This window comes from Chinchilla lanigera, unplaced genomic scaffold (assembly GCF_000276665.1).
Source record: "Chinchilla lanigera isolate Chin_1 unplaced genomic scaffold, ChiLan1.0 scaffold00009, whole genome shotgun sequence".
NCBI lineage: Eukaryota > Metazoa > Chordata > Mammalia > Rodentia > Chinchillidae > Chinchilla > Chinchilla lanigera.
The window spans coordinates 24910812-24930539 of record NW_004955410.1 but is presented as its reverse complement, the minus strand read 5'-3'; the positions used below and the strand labels follow the sequence as shown (position 1 = coordinate 24930539).

Below are 19728 nucleotides of genomic sequence, written 5' to 3'. Positions count from 1 at the left end.
GTTGGAACTGGAAGTAGATTTCTTTTAGGACTTGAAACACTACTCCATGCTCTCTTGGGTTTTTATTTGTGTTAAGAAGTCTACTGTAATTCTAATGGGTTTACCTATATGAGTGATTCATTGCTATTCTCTAACAGGTTTTAAGAGTCTGTCCTTATATTGGACTTCTGGGATTTTGACTATGATATGTCACAGAGAGGCTTGGCTACTTGGGATTCTCTACATTTCACTTATCTATGAGTAGAATTCTTTCCCTATATTTGGAAATTTTTCTGCTATTATTTCTATGACCAGGTTTTTAAATTCCATTTATTCTGTCTTATGATTTTTCACTAATTCCAGTTAATCTTAGATTAGTCCATTTTTCATATTCTCTTCTTGTTTTTTAAGCATCTCTGAGTAACTGGTCACCAACATCAGCCTTATCTTGTAGCTGTTACACTCTCTATTCACACTGTTCACTTCTGCTACCCATAGTTTTGGTAAAATTTTTAATCTCCTGGATTTCTGTTTATACCTTTTTATGGACTCTAATTATTTCCTAACTGGTCATTCATATTTTGTTTAGCTCAGCTAGCTTTGTTTTTTAGTGTCTTCCATTAATTCACTGATCATTTTGCTCATTGTCTATTACCTCTTTAGTTATATTTTCTTTGAGCATACTGAGCACCTTACTAATCTATTTTTTTATTTCCTATTGATATTTTTTATCATTTTGAATAATTTGAGCGTGTTGCTTTTGTTTTTTTCTCCCCTTTGATGACCCATGGAGCAGCTGTGAAGTAGCTGGGAGTTTTAAGAGGGATTTTGTTGCCTTGTCTTCTCATGTTTCATGCGTGTTACTATATGTGTGTGTGTGCATGCATGTTGAAGTTTGTAGGTTGATTATAGTGGAAAGATTTTATTGCTAGTATAGAGACCTCTTTAGTTAGTGTCTGCATTTCAACTATATTCTCTGGGCTAGGATAACCATGGGCCTTTTCCTATGTCTCAAGATTCAACTACTTTCATTTATTTGGGAGAGGAACATGTAGTGTAACTGGCCCAGCACACCCAGTTCTCTTGAATGGACCATAATATTGTTAATGACACAAAGGAAACCATATATTGGCATACAGAGAATACCAATTAATTGCAGTAACTATGCCACTCTGGCAATAGCAATAAAATCAGCAAGAATAACAGCATCAAAGACAAACTAGACATTGACATACCATAAGAATATACAATGAATCACTCTTAACCAAAGAAAGGAGATTAGAAAATTTGTTTTATATTTTCATAAAATAAAAAATTATAGTAAGACAAAAAAGAGATCTATAATTATAGTATAAACATTAAGGCATACCACATGTTGAGATGTAGTAAATATGTACTAAATGCAACAACTATACCTCCACTAACAATAGAAAAGTATTCAATAGTAAGAGCATAGAGTGAATTATGTAAATATTTAAAAAGTTTAATGGTTACACTAGCAAAGATAGAGGGGGTGGGAAATGGGAGAATGAGAATTTTATTTCAAATAAAATTTGAAAAATTAGCAATGGAAGATGAAAAGTGAAGAGAGAGATTAAAGCATTCTATTAAGGAGTAAAGAAAATTAATAGAATTAGATAGAAGTAACAATAAAGAACAAACAAGAAAAAAGAGAAGAAAATAGAGTAAAAAAAGAAAAAGTCAGATGAAAACCATTTTTAAATTTCAAGCTCTCCCCAGATAATAAGTCCAAAAAAATTCCTCTGTATTTTTGAATGAGTGGTTTTTTTCCAGGACCTGTAGTCTTGAAATCTTGCAAGTTATAGTTTTCTCCACCTAGCTTTACAAGCTGTGTGTTTGTGAGGTGCCCCCACCCTGCTCCAGAGGCCCCATCATCGATACAATACAGACTGTGGCAACTGTCTAAGCTAACATGTGTCCTTTTTCATATTGGTAGATGGGAAAAGCACAGACCACTTCTCTCTGTGTTCTACATGTAGGCAGTGGGGTGAGGGTTTAAGCAGACCATTGCACTTACTGCCAGTACTTTCAGATGCAGCTGTCCTTGAAAGCCACACTCATCAGGTCTGATTTCTTACTGTTCAGGGTGGGCACCGTACCCTTCCCAGATTTATTTTAAACTTCTCAGGAGGTCTATGTCTATTCTGCACCCTCTCTACAACTGTTGCTTGTGGCTGTCTTTTGCCCAGTCACTGTGGTAGAGTAAAACTGGAAGCCCTAAAGTGAAGTTTTTCCTGTGTTATTCTATGGCTTAGTTTTAAACAATTAGCCCCTTTCCTAAGTGACTCCTGATTAAACCCTCTCAAATATGGTAGGTGTTGCACTGCGTTTCTACTCCAGTTCTAGCTTACTCTGCAGAAGGATTCACATTTGGAGTAAAATCCCATACAACTTTTGGAGTTTGCAATAGCCATTGGCTTTTTGGGGACCTAGCACTGCTGGCCCCATTCATTTTTTCTTTCTGGAGCTGCCAACATTCTGGTCTGGTAACCTACTGACCCACTGTAAAGGAAACCAATACTTGGGTAGGGAAGGGGTAGGAATGAAGAAGAGAAAGAGAGACAGATGCCACAAAAGAAGGAAAATAGAAATGATCCCAAGTATTTGAAGCTAGCAGTTGGTACAATGGTGATGCCTTTATTGGAAACAAAGACACATTTGGAATAATCTCACCAAGTGTACTAAGGTTTGTTAATCCAGGGTTTAGAATTGTGACCTTTTAGGGGGCAAGCATTGATATTGAAGCCAAATAGCTGTTTGTTCTAAGTGCAACTCTTATTGCTTCTCAGCCTTTTGGTTAAGATCAAATGTAGTATCTAAGTGCAATCTTCAGGTCATTATTGGGAGAATGGTGGGAGGCAGAAAGTGTGTCCTTCACAAAACAGTCCCACTATAAAATAGTAAAACATTTCTGTTGTTGAGATATATTTCATAGTCTTTTGCTACAAGAAGGAGAAATGACTAATTCTAATCTGATAAATAATTCTCAGAAAAGATTTTTAATTGAACCAAAGACAGATTTTGTCTAAATTTTAGATTGTTTAGATTGGTTATAGAGAGATGGCAGTTCTCTGGTTTTCTTTCCAGCCCCTCCCACTATGACACTGACATCGCCTTTTCCTACCAGCAGCCAACTTGGCTTTGTCTCTACTGGCTGCCTGGGAATCCTTGGGCATGCTTGGATAGGTCACAGATGCAGCTGTGGAAGCAGCTGGTCCATTGTTTGATGTTCTGATGCTCACGTATCACCAGCCTCAGACATGTGTTCTGTATAACTCCCAAGTGACGGATTTGAAGCCCTAGTCTTAGAGAAATGGCTACAAATGATAGCAAAAACCAGCTGCAGGGAAAAAGCCAAGCCCTTATTTCATACTGTTGAGCCAAAAAAGAGAATAGATACCCTACGACAAAACGAAAGGGGGAATAAAATTATTTTCCATCTGTGCTTCATTTTCTGTGTGAATCATATTTTTGCCATTTCACAATTTTTGTTTTATTTTATTTTGATACGCTTTGTGCAAGGGAAACATTAAGGCATTTGAAACACTTAAAACTCAGATATTTGTTTGAGGAAAAAAAAAAGTACCCTTTAATTTCCCCTGGAAGATATCTAACAACACTGGACTTCTGACAAACATTCCCTTTTATTGTCCCAACTCCTCTTGAAGACAATTTGAGGTGACCAAACTTTTTAAAGGAAATGTATAATTATCCTTATTTGCATATTTTTTGCATAATAAGGGATACAGGAATTTTCTCCTTCTGTGGGAGAAACCCAGCCACAGGACCTTCTTGTATTTCATTTTGTATCTAATTTGCTGTTGTGCACACACAGCTATGAGAATATTCTCTCCCGTACTATAATCTGGTCCTCCTGTCATCCTCCAGCCTTCATTTAATAATGAAACTAAATTACTAAACCTCCTTCTACACCACAGCAGGAAATCCATTCACTTCTAGCATATTCAGGAAGACTACAGAGAGATTTCTGCCTACCTTGTAACAGCTTTTGAAGGCTTCTGCCTCTTTTTTGGCTTTGCCCAGGAATTAATACAATTGTTCCTTTAATTTTGAAGGTATTGCTAACAGAACCTGAATTGTGCTGGTTAATCAGTTTCCTAAAGATGAAACAGCAAGGCGATTTACAAAGCATAAATGAATAGAAAAGCTCTCAAATATCCCAATTCTCTTCAGCACGCCTATTTCACAAGAATCTTCTCCTCAAGTTTAGTTGTTGGGACTAAGTCATTCACATCAAGACCATCTTTTTTCTTCCACCAAATTTCCAGGTCCCAAATCCCATGGAAGAAAATGAAAATCATTAAAGCAAACTAACATGAAATCCTCTTCCCAAGAAACCGAGGCCATGTTTTTCTGCTGAAAGAAGACTTTTTGGTATTTTATTAAGATGAAATTTCTTTACTTTTCTAACAACGTTCCCCATTTGAAATTAGCCTAGGCCTTATCTCAGACAAATCCCAACAAAAAAGATTTTCCTTTTAAAGATTATCAACCACCTCCACCTAGCAACAGAATTAATCTGTAAGCAAATTTTTGTTCCCACAATAAAAATCATTCTGAAATGCTCATCCCTCTGTTCTTGTGTCCTTATTTATGTTCAGTGGGACAGTAGTTTTTTTAATTAAAAAGGGCTAGTTATGGGACTGGCAAATCTTTAAAGGAGAAAAGAGCCAACAAGGAAATTCATTATAAATATTTATTAAGTATGAAGATACTTAAACTTTTTACAGCCACATGAGGGAAGATAATGTAATGACAAAGCTACATACTTAGGGTTTTGCTAAATGACCAGCAATCCAGTATAATTCTATCCATGTACGTTGTGTTCTTAGGCAAGTTTCTAACTCCTGTGAAACAGGTATAAACATACCTACATCAAGGTTGTTGTGAAAATGAGAAAACTTATGGAAAGCATGTAGTATCTAGTAATACTATCTCAGTAAGCACTCTTCTTTGCATCCTTACACTACTAAACTGCTATTATTAGCCTGCATAAACTGGTGCCTTAAATACTTTCTGATTAACCAACTGAATAAGAAAATGGACCTCTACACAGTTTAGAAGTCAAATCCTTTGAATCGTTCACATTTTCTTCAATCTTTTTGTTTGTTCTTCTCTAGGTGTCTCTGTCCCTTCTACTCCCCCAACCCTTTCTCCTTCCTATCATATACTCTTTCTATATAGTGAGTAACTGGGATGCTTTCTATAGGATGGAACCAAAATATAATTAGTGCTTGTACTAATTATCAAATAACATTTATGTTGTTTCATTTTCTGAATTCAAATAAGAATTATGAAGTTGTCTTTCCCAGAAACAAAAGTAAATAATCTGTTTTTAAGTATATTAAACTCTGTTGGTTTTAGAAGGTGAGGTTGGAGAGTAGTTGGTTCTCAATGAAAAAGAGATTCTCTGCCTTTGCCTTAAACCTCTTTGTGCCTTGTTTTGATTTGTCATATTTTATTCAGTAGCCACATATATATGCAGACTTTGTAGAACAAACAGAAAATACTATAATCATTCTGTGATTATCTAGCCAGGTATCAGAAATGTAGGTGTCACCTGATGCTTCTATTTCCTTACTAGTTCACAGTAATCTATCAGCATGTTCTTTCTGCTCTACTTCCAACACGTATTCTTTTTTTTTTTTTTCTTAAATAAAAGGAGGAAAACATTAACAGACAGACAACCTTTTACAAAATAGCAAAAGAACACTACAGACAGTACAGAGTTACAAACAAAGTGGTAAGAAATTAACAGCACTTGTTGTATTACATATTGATATCTTCAAAGTGGTTTCTCATGAAAACAGATAGAGACATGCAATATTGATCAATCAAGGACTGATTGACAGTTTCTTTCAGCAAAGAAATAGAAGACAGTAGAACAACTATGTTAACTATCCTGTATATACATACATACAACATTTCTCCTTCTTTCCCTTCTCTTTTCCCCCATCCCAGTTGCCCTTTACCCTTGAGTGTTTTCCTATCATTTCACAATGTCTATCATACCTCCTAGTTTAAATTAACTTTTTCAGGTTTTACACTAGTGAAACAATGCTGTGCTTGCACATGCAGGTCTGCTTTATTTCACTTATGAGTATGGTCTCTAGTTGTGACCATTTACCTATAAAGGCCTTGCGTTTATCTGTCTTTATAGCTGAGTAATATTCCACTATATAAAAGTACCACAATTTTCTTATCCAGTCCTCGGTGGATGGACATTTGGGTTGCTTCCACAATTAAGCAATTACAAATTGTGCTGCTATGAACATAGGTGCACATATATTGCTGTGATATGATGTTTTTAGATCTTTTGGGAAAATACTCAGAAGGGGAATAGCTGGGTTGAATGGGACCTCTAGCCCTAGTTTTCTGAGGAATCAACCATACTGATTTCCACAGTGGTTTCACCAGTCTGCAATCCCACCAGCAGTGGAGAAGGGTTCCTATTTCTCCACAGCCTCGCCAGCATTTGTTATTGGTTGATTTCTTAATGCTAGCCATTCTTATTGGGTAAGGTGGAATCTCAGTGTTGTTTTAATTTGCATTTCTTGAATGATTAATGATGTTGAACATTTTCTCATGTATTTATTTGCCATTTGTATTTCATTATCTGAGAAGTGTGTATTCATCTCAGCTGCCCATTTTTGGACTGGGTCTTTGAATTTGGAGGGGCTGATATTTTTTAATTCTTTATATGTTCTAGATAGAAGCCCTTTGTCTGAGGGACAGTCAGCTAAAATTTTTTTCAAGTTTATGGGTTTTCTTTTTACTCTGCTGGTGATTTCTTTAGATGTGCAGAAACTCTTCAGTAGGATGAGATCCCAGTTGTTGATTCTTTCAAGTGTTTCACGTGCAGTTTGGTTTTTGTTCATGAACTCTCTGCCTACCCCTCTGTCTTCAAGGTTTTTACTTACTTTTTCTTCCAATAGATTTAGTGTTTCTGTTTTAATATTGAGATCTGTGAACAATTTTGACTTGAGTTTTGTGCATGGTGATAGACTTGGGTCTATTTTCAGTCTTTGGCAGGTAGCAAGCCAATTTTTCCAGCACCATTTATTAAAGAGGCTATCGTTCTTCCAGTGAGTTTGTTTGGCCCCTTTATCAAAGATTAGGTGGCAGAGTGTTTTTTTGGATGTGGCTGTTTCTTCCAGTCTGTTCCATTGATCCTCAGGCCTGTTTTTTAGCCAGTACCAACACATATTCCTTACCCACTCCTTTTCCTCCATCTCCAGGGTAGTGATGCTAGCTTCCTAGATTTCTCAAAAAGCTGATTAAGGAATCTTCCATGTTACCACCTCTCAAACCCCCAAAACTCTCCATAACAGCCAGAATAATAAAGGTACTAGATTTGGCAAATAAAAATACAGGACACATGTTTAAATTTAAATGTTCTATTAACAATGAGTAATTTTTTAGTATGTATTTTTTTTTTCCAGTACTGAGGATTAAACCCAGGGCCTTCAAGCTGAGCTATATCCCTAGCCCTTTTAACTTTTATTTTGAGAGAGGGTCTCAGTAAGTCACTAAGTTGCCCAGGCTGGGCTCAGACTTGGAATCCTTCTGCTTCAGTCTCCCAATCTGCTGGGATTAAATTTGTGTGCCAATATTTTTATTTCCCCCAAATTATTCATTGTATTAAATAAAATTTATAGGAATACATTGTGTTAGATTGAGCTCTTGAATTTGGTCCAGCAGACTGACCAAATGAAAATAGTCATTCATGCTAGATGCCACAGACTGAACTTTGAAATGTTCCAGTTTAAAAAAAAAAAGCAGAAGATTTACAACTCATCAGATGAGGCCCATTTTACCTGAGCCGGCATGATAAGCAGGTCCCTTCTATTTTAACCCTATAAGGAAAGTAACTTCGAAATGACCAATCCCCTTTTTGTTCCTACTTTCTGCTTCTTTCAGCCTTTTCCTGCCTGTAAAGCCCACATTGTCTGCTCAGCTCATCAGAGAGCCTCATTTAGATGAGATGTCCCCCATTCATGCACTGTGATAAAAGACAAGCAGATCTTTACATTTATTTTCATAATTATTAATCTGAAGTTCAAAGTGACTTCGACATCCTGTAATTTTATATGAGAACTCTAAACCTGAAATTTTTAAAAAGTACACATCAGATCACATCAATGTTCCAAAGACTTCCCCTTGCTTTTTAATAAAAGCAGAACTTTCTGCCACGGCCTGCAAAGCTTGCAGGACTGACCCCATCTTCCTCTTTGGCCTTTGCCATTCCCTTAGCCTGGAATTCCCTTCTCTAGACCTTGACTTGACCAGCTCCTTTTTGTCCTTTAGGCTTCCACTCATTTGTCTCCTCCTTAACCAGACCACCTGTGTCCACCCAATCTAAAGCAGATCCCCTAGCCCCTGGATCTTTATCCTGTCGCTCTTTTAGCTTCTTCATAACACATATTCCATGCTGAGATAATCTTGCCTACTTCAGTCTCCACAGAGCATGGAACCTATCCAGCCCTTGCCTGTTCCCAGTATTTAGTACTGTATTTGTTGAACAAATGTTTCTCTCTACTCAACAAAGAGGTAGCTACCACTCAGCTTTGTAACGCTCCTCTGTTACTCTCTATCTTGGTTCCTGGGCATCTCCATCAGAAAAGACAGCTGCATCAGCCCAAGGAGGAGGCACGAAACTGAACTGTGGTATTGCATTTCATACTGTGTTGATACAACTGTCTCTGCACTGACAAGCTCACAACAAAAATTTCCATGGTCTTTCATTAAGTGAAAACAGCAAGTTGCAAAATGATAAATACAGTATGTCTTGTAATACTCATAGCACAATAAATATTTGTTGGGTGAATCATGTTTTCTAAGGCACATCCATATACAAGTGTCTGAAAAATGTCTGGGAAAATAGGCACACAAATGTAAAAGGGGAATGTCTGGAGGATGAGATTATAAATCCTTTAAATTTTTGTGCTACCAGCACATAAAATCATTCTCTATGATCAGAAAATGCAATAAAGTCATTTATATTTTTTTTCAACTTATGAGTACATGTGTGTAGTAATGTTTACATGCCTTGTGGGAAGTTGGCATATTTACATAACACATCTTACCCCCTTTTTTCTCATCCTCTTTCCTTCCATGTGCATTTTTTAAAAAAGAAAAATGATTTGTCCACAGGAAACTTGATATTTGGAATAAATTTTACCAAAGGATATGTTTTTTAAAATTTATTTTAAAAATAAAAGAAGGAAACATATTAACAAACAGACGTCCATTTAAAAAATAGCATAAGAACAATACAAACAATACAGAGTTACAGACAAAGTGGTAGGAAATTAACAATGGCTATTGTACTACACATTGATATCTTTAAAGTGGTTTCTCAGGAAAACAAATAGAGACATGCAAGACTGATCAAAAAATAAGTCTTAAAACAGTAGACAGGGGGCTGGGGATTTAGTTCAGCAGCACAGCATCTGCCTGGCAAGGGCAAGGTAGTGAGTTTGATTTGGGTACCCGAAAAAAAACCAAAACAAACAAACAAACAAAAAAATAGAAGACAGTAGTACAACCATGTTAGCTATCCTGTATATACATACTTACATAATTTTCCCCTTCTTTCCCTTCTCTTTTCTCACACCCCAGTGGCCCTTTACTTTTGAGCATTTTCCTTTCATTTCACAGTGTCTATCAGACCTCGTAGTTTTTATTCACTCTTTCAGGTTCTTATACTAGTGAGACAATACGTTGCTTACACATGCAGGTCTGATTTATTTCACTTATGAGTATGGTCTCTAGTTGTGACCATTTACCTATAAAATCCTTGAGTTTATCTTTTTTCTAGTTGAGTAATATTCTATTATATAAAAGTACCACAATTTTTTATCCAGCCCTCAGTGGGTGGACATTTGGGTTGCTTCCACAATTTAGCAATTACAAATTGTGCTGCTGTAAACATGGGTGCACATGTATCACTGTGATATGATGTTTTCAGCTCTTCTGGGAAAATACCCAGAAGGAGAATAGCTGGGTTGAATGGGACCTCTAGACCTAGTTTTCTGAGGAATCACCAAACTGATTTCCACAGTGGTTTCACCAGTCTGCATTCCCACCAGCAGTGGAGAAGGGTTCCTATTTCTCCACAGCCTTGCCAGCACTTGTTATTGGTTGATTTCTTCTAGCCATTCTTACTGGGGTGAGATGAAATCTCAATGTTGTTTTAATTTGCATTTCTAGAATGACATGTTGAACTTTGATGTTCAATGATGTTGAACATTTTCTCATGTATTTACTTGCTTTTTGTATTTCTTTATCTGAGAAGTGTGTGTTCATCTGAGATGCCCATTTTTGGATTGGGTCTTTGAATTTAGCAAAGGCTATGAACTGATGGTTGACAGGAAAATAGCTTAACACCTGCTTTTTAAAAGTATATATTCATTCTCAGAGAAGACAGTCTTCAGCCATTTGTTTAACAAAACCCCAAAACCTCCATAATACACTTAGTTGGCAAGACTGAGGGGAAAGTAGCAATTTAAACATTACTATTGAAAATATGAAGAGCTACAACCTATATGAAGACCAGTTTAGTAGTACTTATGAAATTTGTATTGCATAAAACAGGCTGGCAAGCAATAGTCCACAGACAGTTATCTTTGTCTATAGCTCATGAGGTATGAATGGCGTTGTTTTTTGTTTCTTTTTGTATTGCTGCACGTCTGTGACACACAATAATTATGTTCACTCTGCGGAATCCGTACATATACATATTGCATCTTAATAATTTTTATGTCTCCTTCTCCCCCTGTCCTCCAGTCTCCCCCTCATCCCCTGGCCCCTTTCCTGTGTCCACAAGGTCTACCTCTCTGTTTCTTATCATCCACCTTTTACTTTGCTCTTTACTTATATTTTGGGTTTCATGTAGAAGAGAAACCATGTGATATCTAACCTTCTGTGTCTGAGTTATTTCACTTAGCAGTACAGTCTCAAGAATAGCTTTTATGTTTTCAATTAGTTGAAACAAAAATCAGAAGAATACTGTTTTTAACACGTGGAAATAATATTAAATTTCAGTCTCCAAAGTGAAGTTTTATTGGAATATAGCTATGCGCATTCACTTCCATATTACCCCTTTTCCCATTACCATGTTGCAGAAAGTGTTGCCAATTGACTTCTAGCAGGAACCCTGCTAGCAGGAACCATATTTGACCAGTAACTAGAGTTTGAGAAATTCATTTTATGTACTTGGGCAAGTGCAAAATGCACTAATAAGAACTGTCTACAAAGCATATAATTGGGAGCAACCAAAACGTCCATTGTAGGACGTTTAATAAATTATGGTACATCCAGACGCTTAGTAGCGACCATAAAAAGAGATAAAAGATGTGTTTTAGGTACTTATGTTAATGGTGGCCAAGACATATAAACAAAAACTGGCCATATTGTCAAATTCTGAACAGCTCTGCAGGCACTGTTCCCACTGTATGCTATGCAGAGGCAGCTCCGGGAGCTGTATCACAGCAGCTACTCTAATAACTTGCCACTGCTGTGTAAATGGAAGGGGAACACGTAGATGTACAAGGTTGTGTGAGTACATACAACCTCAGCTCTGTCAGTGTGACAGGAGAAACTTAAGTATTGGTTGCTTAGTGGACAGGAGAGAAATAGACTATCAGGGGCCGAAGGAAAGGAGGCTTTTGGCTCTATCCACTTTTAGTACACTTTTGGTGTTTAAATCATCAAATTTATGGCCTACTAAAAATTAAATAATTTAAAAAAAATAATATATTTATATATACATATATATTTATATATAATATATGTATTATTTCCCTGTATATATAATATATATTATATAACATATAATTTATATATTATATACAAATATATAATATGTTACATAATTATATATTATTATATTTATTTATATGTAAATATGTAAATATATAACATATAATTTTTATATATAATTGCCCTATATATATATGATAATAATATATATATCTATTTCCCTGACGATGCCAACAGCCTTGCTCACTGATGTGGTCTCAGGTTAAGGCAGCCGTCAGCCAGCTCAGTGCTGTCCTGCCGTCTGCTGTTTCCTCTCTCCACCTGTATTCTCGCTCCCTGGTATCACCCCATGATCTTCTACACAGTTCTCCCAACTTTGCACATTCTTCTCCATCCCTGTCCCTCTCTGCACTTCCTATATGAAGCTCTTGCTTTGTAGAGACAAGCTCACCTTAACATTAACCTGGGGCTTGGCCCTCCCCACCCTGGGCCCTGTGGCTGAGGTGGCTCAGTTTCTCTGAAGGACCTAAATCCCCTGCTGTTCTTTCCAGGCAGCCCTTCCCACCCTGCAGCCACCCTCTTTTCAGCAGTAAGGGGCATTGGACACGATTTCTTACTCTCTAGTGTCATCTCTAGGCTACAAGACACAGGTGTCTTTCTTTCTAACTTTCCTGCCTGCTCGTGGTCACTTCCACATTTCCAGTGTTCTTTCTGCTCCATCATCCTCCATCATCCCACATCTTGCTTTTCCTCCATGATACCCTAAGCTTCCACTGTCACCTATCAAAGAAGCAGCCCTCACGTTCTGAGCCTCCACCAGTTCTGAAATCTATACCACAGGCTTCTCCTCAGATCACATCTCTCAGTTGTCTGAACTGCCCTTGGGTCAGATCTGTTCTGCCCACTCTAACCACCATAATGGACTTGCTTAGTCCTTTCTGTCTACTCACGGTGGCATTTCTTCACCACCACCCTCTTCTGTGTCTTCCGTGGTATAAGCTACATACTGTGCCTATTCTGGGGTTCTGCTTTGACTTCAACTTGTAATATGTGCAGTTTATCAAATTTTTATTTTTCTTTTCCTATATTTCTAAAGCAGCACCCAAATGCCTACTTTATCCTTCCTTCTTTTCCCTTTGACTCTAGTGAAGTGCTTCCCAAACATTGTACCTTAGAATCACTTGAACTTCTAAGAGCAAAACTTCTAATGCCCAGATCACATCTCATACAAACTAATTCTGAATGTTTAGGGTGCAAACCAGGCATCAGTACTTTTAAATAATTTCAGAATTATCAGACATGAGTATTAAATGATTCCAGTGTTAGCAAAGTTTGGAGCCAGGGCTGCAGTGTTCTGGTTTATGCTCACTCTTAAGGAAGCCCTTGATGCTGAGAGCTGAAGCCGCCTGCGAGGATCTGCAGAGCTTACCTCTCAGCACGGAGCATGAAAACCATCTCTGTCCACATGACATCTGTTTTTTTCTGGGAAATTCTTACCTAGTGGGGGAAAAACTGTAAATCAGTAAGTGACTTCCTTATTTACTTTTGTCTGCACAAATAATCTGAGGAAACCACTCTTTTCTCTGGAAAATAGATTGTCTCCCTGAGCAAATAGCTCACTGTTAAACAACTGTTTATTTATTTAAGACTCAGTCTTCACAGTGCTGTGTCCACCAGTACTAAACTGTCCCATTATGAGTTTGTCTAATGCTAATCAAATCTATATTTAAAAGACCTGCCTTGGGCTGGGCTAGAGCTCAGTGGTAGCATACTTGCTTACTATTAAAAGTCTTGCTTTTAATCCACAGCACCATGTACAAAAAAATTTAAAAGACCTTCCTTAAATCACTTGAATCCAGATATTCAAGCTCCGTATGTATTCTCCCCTTCGCATTGCTTAATAGGCTTCTTTGTGGTGTTTGAGGGAGTTAGGTTTTGATAATATGATGTCACTCGCCCTCATTTCACAACTTTAGGCTAGGATGCTGACGTTGGTCATATAAATCCCATTCTTTGTTGAGCATCCTGATCCCCCAGCCATTCCTTTGTGTGGAACTTGCCCTGGTTCCCCTATCATCAGATGTGTTGAAATTTGTCCAAATTGCAAGTTCTTCATTTGATCTGCTTACCTCTTCTCACTCAGGTCAACAATTCCTTTCTGTTCAACTTCTTGAATATGTGACCTGCCATCATAGCCTCATCCTCCTGGGAAGCCACACTCTCTGGGCTTTCTTCTTCTGACTCACCACATGTCTGAATGTTTGTATGCTCATCTTCATAAGGACTGTTTATTGCCACATCGAGTAAGCTTTTGTCAGAGTTACTTTTGCTAACTGGATTGAATTGATATGGTTACTTCATCTCTTTCTTTTTTGGCTTTCATGACATGTCACTTTCCAGAGTCACTACCTTCACTCTCATCCTCTTACTTTCTCTGTCTTTCCCCTGCTCTTCTCGTTCCTGTAATTGACCTCTGTGTAACAACTATTAGTGTCCTCCTCTAAAACTGCCATCTACTCACATTCCGTCCTTTGGAGACATGCACACTCCTGAATTCATCTCTCACCTCAGAGAACAACTTCCACATCAGTAACTGAGGCACAGGATCGAGCAGCTGCTTCATAGACACACACTCCTGACTTCAAGAAGTAGATGAGGGTGAGCTCATCATTTTCAGGGAGTGTCTTATAGGGCTGGCTGGAGTGGCCAGAGAATCTGCATCTAAATGTAACAGGGAAGGGCTGCCCAATAAGAGATCCATATTCCAGAGGGAAGACTATCTCGGCAGCTCTGTTGGATCTTAGAAATCACTCCTTTTACATGGCTATGTATTGATTCCAGGAGTATGACGTATACTTCAACCTAAGGTCTCTGGATAGCCCAACATAATTAGACTATAATTTCCCAAAAAGAAATGGAAATGCCCTCTTGAGAAGAGAGAATGTCGTACTCCCTAATGTTGTAGTAACAAGTGTGACCTTGCTGCTGTAGTAGGGAGACAGGAGCTACCATGCCCTGATGGACTCATATCATGGAAACTGAGCTACAAATAAAAGAAGAAGTTTTCAGAGGGTATGTTCCTCAGTTATCCCTGAAATAGCCCTAGGGATGTTTGGAACTACCGAGGGCATGTCAGGTGCATGTTCCATTCACCCACCCATCCAGTAATCATTTTCTGGTAAATAGGTATAAAATAAAATTTTAACAGGCAGTGTGCTAAGTGGTCTTGATACACATGCAAATAAAACTTGTCTCCTTTTCCCAAAGAGCTCACACTCTGGGATCCACAGAAGTACATGTTTAACCAAGTGCAGCCCGGGGTTAGACAGGTCTTCACAGAAACAGGTACAGAGGTATCATGTTTGTTAGAGTTTGGGGTTTTGCGGAGTGTTTTCAGTCTCTTGCTATATTTAATATTCATAATAGCCCTGTCAACTGAGAAGAGAAAACAGTGTTGATCCCATGTTGGAGAAGAAGATATCAAGGCATAGAGAAGTCGTGTGAAAAATCTTGTGTCTAACCTGTGGCTGAGGAATGGGGGAGGAACCTAGGTGGCCAGGTAGAATTCCTACTTTCCGCTACCTCCTGCTGCCTTCCTACCATGGTTTCCTCTCGGTATAAAGAAAGTCCTAGGTTGTTTATCTTTCTCCTATGTTTCCTTTAACCGTGAGAGTCTCTGATTTTGTAACAAGGTTGCTCATCTAAGGAGCTTCTGATCTGGGAGGAACAAATGGATCTAAAACTGTCCAACGGAACACGGAACACTATACGGGACACCTCCCCACATAGAGTTGTTGTAAAGATTACATTATATAATGCACCAATCCATGGAAAGCATTTTGTGACTCAATAAATCTAATACCATAAATCTTAGTCCATTGTACCTAACATTGTGAAGAAGTTATTTGTCCATGTTCTCATTAACTTTCCAAATGTCTGCCTCTCCCAAGAGACTTCAGGGGAGGGAGCATGTAATATCTGCCATGACTAGGAATCCATGTTGATAACGGATGTTGATAATCATGTTAACAACATGGTTTGCTGAAAAATGAGGCAGGTTAATCTTAGAAAGGAAGGTAGCCAGATCTCTGGACTGTGTTTTTTTTTTTTTTTTGGTTGTTTTTTACCTCAATGCACGTTCTGTGTTTCTCAGAGTACCAAGCTCAGTATGGTGTTGGAAGTTCAACAAATACTGAATGTGGTTGAGAGTGGGGGAGGGGAGGAGGTGGAAGGTGTAGGGAAAAAAAAGCAAAAAAGAAAAAGACAAGGAAGAAGGTAGGGCATCAAAATTCATAAAAATACCTTTTATCTCTAGAGATGTGAGTGCCAGGACTTCATTTATCTTGTAATCCTCATGTTTCCTGAGTACCCCAAGAAAGCGCAGTAATAGTGCCAGGTCTGCCATGGGAACAGACGCCTCAGAACTCTCATAATGACGTCATGTTCTGGGAAATCATTCCGGAGTCACAGCAGCAGCAGTGGTGGCGGTGATCACTGCCCTCACATTCCTCTGGAAAGGCTGGAGTATTGCTTTGTGTTGTTTTAGGCTCTGTGACCCAGGAAGCATTACCGGATGGAAATACAGAGCCCCTACCCCGTCCCAGCGCTGTTTTGTGGTCAGTGAGGTACATGCAGTTTGTGCCTCTTAAGAAATGTGGGACAAGAGGCTGGGCTGAGCACTGCCCATATGACAGTGGAGGTGCGTCAGTGGGCTTCGTGATGGGTGGCGGAGGCCAGAGCCCTGGGGAATCACTTACAGACACGGAGGTTCCTTTCTCTCCCGACCACTGCCTGATGATGGGAATGAGGTAGTGACCAGCCAGGCCACATCACTGGAGGCTGGAGAAAGATGTCTTGAGAAATTTGTACATGACTTATCTTTAAATAACTACCCAGCAAGTCAAATCCCCAGGAGGAATTTTTTTTTTTTTTATTGGCTGCTTTATTAATTCTTTTAAGCAAGTCTCTTGAGGATACTTTTGGCTTGCATGCACTTGCTCAGGCTTGTCTTACTCTTTTAATACTGAAGATTTGTTGTTCAACAATTAGGACGGAATTGGCTTTGAATTTGGTAACAAGAGCAGCACAAGAACAATGAGCTTATTTTGTGGAACTGTGTGGGACAGAAAAAGTGTCACCCAGGTCTAGCCAGTGGTCTAGCTGGCTATAGGACAATCGGGTAATGGTAGAGTTGGGGTGGTTGCTATCAGACAGTGGGGAACTGGCCACTCATCTGAAATATGGTATCTGCATTGCTTGTCAAGTCTCCCCTCATGGGCTGGGCAAGGGCATGCGTGTCAACCAAGTATTTGAAAAGGAAGGGGAAAGACGTCCTGGTTTATAATGGTCACCAATTTTCACAGTGTGAATATTCTAACTTTGGCTAACTTCCAGTTACCAGTTGACCTGCTTAAGAAATTCATGGAGATTTAGCAATGAGCTCTCCAGCACTGGTACTGAGAGCTCCAGAATGCCAGTGGCCAAGGAACTAAAGTTTTACTTACCATTTCCTGGCTTGGATTCACCAAATATTAGATGTATGTTCCCTGGCAAGTCTCGGTTTTGCAAAACTGCAGTTCTCTCTGCAGCTCAGATAATGTGGTAGAAGCTATTGACATCTCTGCCCAAACTACCCTTCTCTCTTCTGAGAACTGCACCCTCCTGGGTGCTCCGTCACGGTGTCATAGAAGACACAGAGAGGAGTCAACCCATTGCTACTAGCTGGACAGTAGCAATCAAATCTCTTCCTTGATTGAACAGAGCAACCTAGAACCAGGATTTGGGAAAGAGAGGAGCACAGAGGGAGAGGATGGAGGAAGGAAGGGAGGGAAGGGAGGAAAGGAACTCCTCCTGTCCTGCAAATGCTATTTTCTTCAATCCTCGGGCATCTGGAAGATATCCCAGCTGCTTCCAGTAAAAACTTTTCTGTATTCAGGCCAGTCTGAGTGTACACAGTAACTAGTAGAGCTCTAAGTAAGGTAGAAATAATCCCCAAGGCCTCCTTAAACTCTCGTTACACCAATGATTCTCAGAGTATGAATTTAATTGGTTAAAAATCTAATTTTTAAGCAAATTTTATTACTTTTACGTTTTGAAAGGACCACAAATCTCCTTTCTTCCTGTTTTTAAATTTTATTTCAGGGAATCCAGCCTGACGTTTCAAAGGCTAGCCTAAAAAAACATAAGGAAAAGTGTGAAGAATAAAACCACTTCCAATAAATGAACAGAAGTGGAAAAGTAATTCCAGAATAATTTCAAAACAATAAAGGCCAGAAGGAAAGCCAGAGCAGATAACTCAGAGGCTGTGTGGCTTTACAGTGTTGCATGATTCACAAAATGTGCCATTAGATGTGGAAATGACTAATATTTTCTGGCATTAGGAAACAGAGTCCACTAAGGATTTATTTAAGTAAGTACAGTAAAAAGTGAAACAGGAAACTTTGACCTAACTTCATTTTCACATGTATCAAAGCACAATTTTCACTGTTGAGTTGTAAGATGTAGGTAGATAAGAACTTTTCATTACAAAATGCTCTTAAACAGGCAGCTGCCGTGAAGAGGGCTCACTGGGACATTGTATTTTGGAAACTAGCACGCCTGTTTTCTGATGGGGAGTCTTACTGTTGGACAGCAGACCTCAGGACAGCGGGACCCACAGCAGGAGTGAACTGGAGACAGGGTAGTCAGGGAGGTGCCTTCGGGGTTAGTGAGGGAGAAAGCTGAATGGAACGCCTCCTCCACCAGTCCCCAGACATTCCCCTGGCACAAGGACAGAGGACCTTGTTGGAAAGCATAGGGCTGACAGGAGCTGTCTTTGCAGAAGTGTCAAAAGAAGACTAAGGGTGGGGAGAGTCCACCCAAAAGTGACTATGAGAAGGGCAAACTACTTTTCTCTATGATCACCCTCACACTTGGAAAGGCCACCAAATGTGTGGTGGTTATTCCCACACCAAGCAATTCTCCAATTCTCTGCAAACACCAACTGTGTCCTAAAATCCAACCCTAATAATAAGTAACTCAGCATTAGCACAGACCCCACAGGGTCAGCCCTTAGTCCCACGAGACTCCTGCCTCTTCAGATCCCAGTCACATGTCCAGATTGTCACCCATACTCTGACCAACAGACCATTGATGGAGGGTCACCAGGGCTCACAGAACTCAGAGAAACACCTACTTATTATTACTGATTTATTACAAAGGATATAGATAAACAACCAGAAGAGAAGTACGGGGTGAGGTCTGGAACTGGATGTGTTTACCAACCCAGAAGCCATCTGACCCCACCCTCTTGTTTTTCATGAAAGCTTCATTACATATATGTTATTGATTAAACCATTGGCCACTGGTGAGTAAGTCAATCACCAGCCTCTCACTAGAGTATGGTCAAAGTTCCAGTCCTCTAATAACGTGGTTGGTTCCTCTAGCAAACAGCACCCACCCTGAAACAATGCAGTAGCTCCCACCTTTAGTCATTTTATTGTGCAAAAGATCCTTACTTCTGAAATCCCAAAGATTTGGGAAGCTCTGTGCCAAGAAAGGGAGAAAAAGACCAAATATTTATACTACTTATTATAAATCACCATGTCACAGTGACCAAATATGTATTAGTAAGCTGGATGATTAAAAGCTAGGGATTTGCTGTGTGCCACTGCACGCATGCTCTGTTGGTGCACAGGCCTCTGAAGCAAGTTTGGATAGCCTGGGGGCTACGACTGCCAGCTCTGTAGTCAGGTGGATTCTGGTTTGAATCCCTGTTCTTGTGTGATCTTCAGCTAGTTAGGAAAATGTACCATATCTTAATTCCCTCCTTTGTGAGGTGGAGATTACAAGGTGATATAATAAAGTATTAAGTCTCAGTCACTGGTTACTGACATGGAACTCCTAAACTCTAAGTGCCAGAAGGGCTTTTTGTTGTTGTTCTACTATTGTGGACCCTGGCTCCTG

General features: G+C 39.1%; 1 long non-coding RNA gene across 1 annotated transcript in view; it reads right to left on the bottom strand.

Annotated features, from left to right (window-relative positions):
• Positions 1-17524, bottom strand: part of LOC102008924 — a 53418-nt gene extending 35894 nt beyond the window's left edge. The window contains exon 1 of the long non-coding RNA XR_259862.1: positions 16087-17524. This is a non-coding gene — a long non-coding RNA (uncharacterized LOC102008924). The remainder of the gene's footprint in view (positions 1-16086) is intronic.
• Between the last annotated feature and the right edge of the window lie 2204 nt (positions 17525-19728).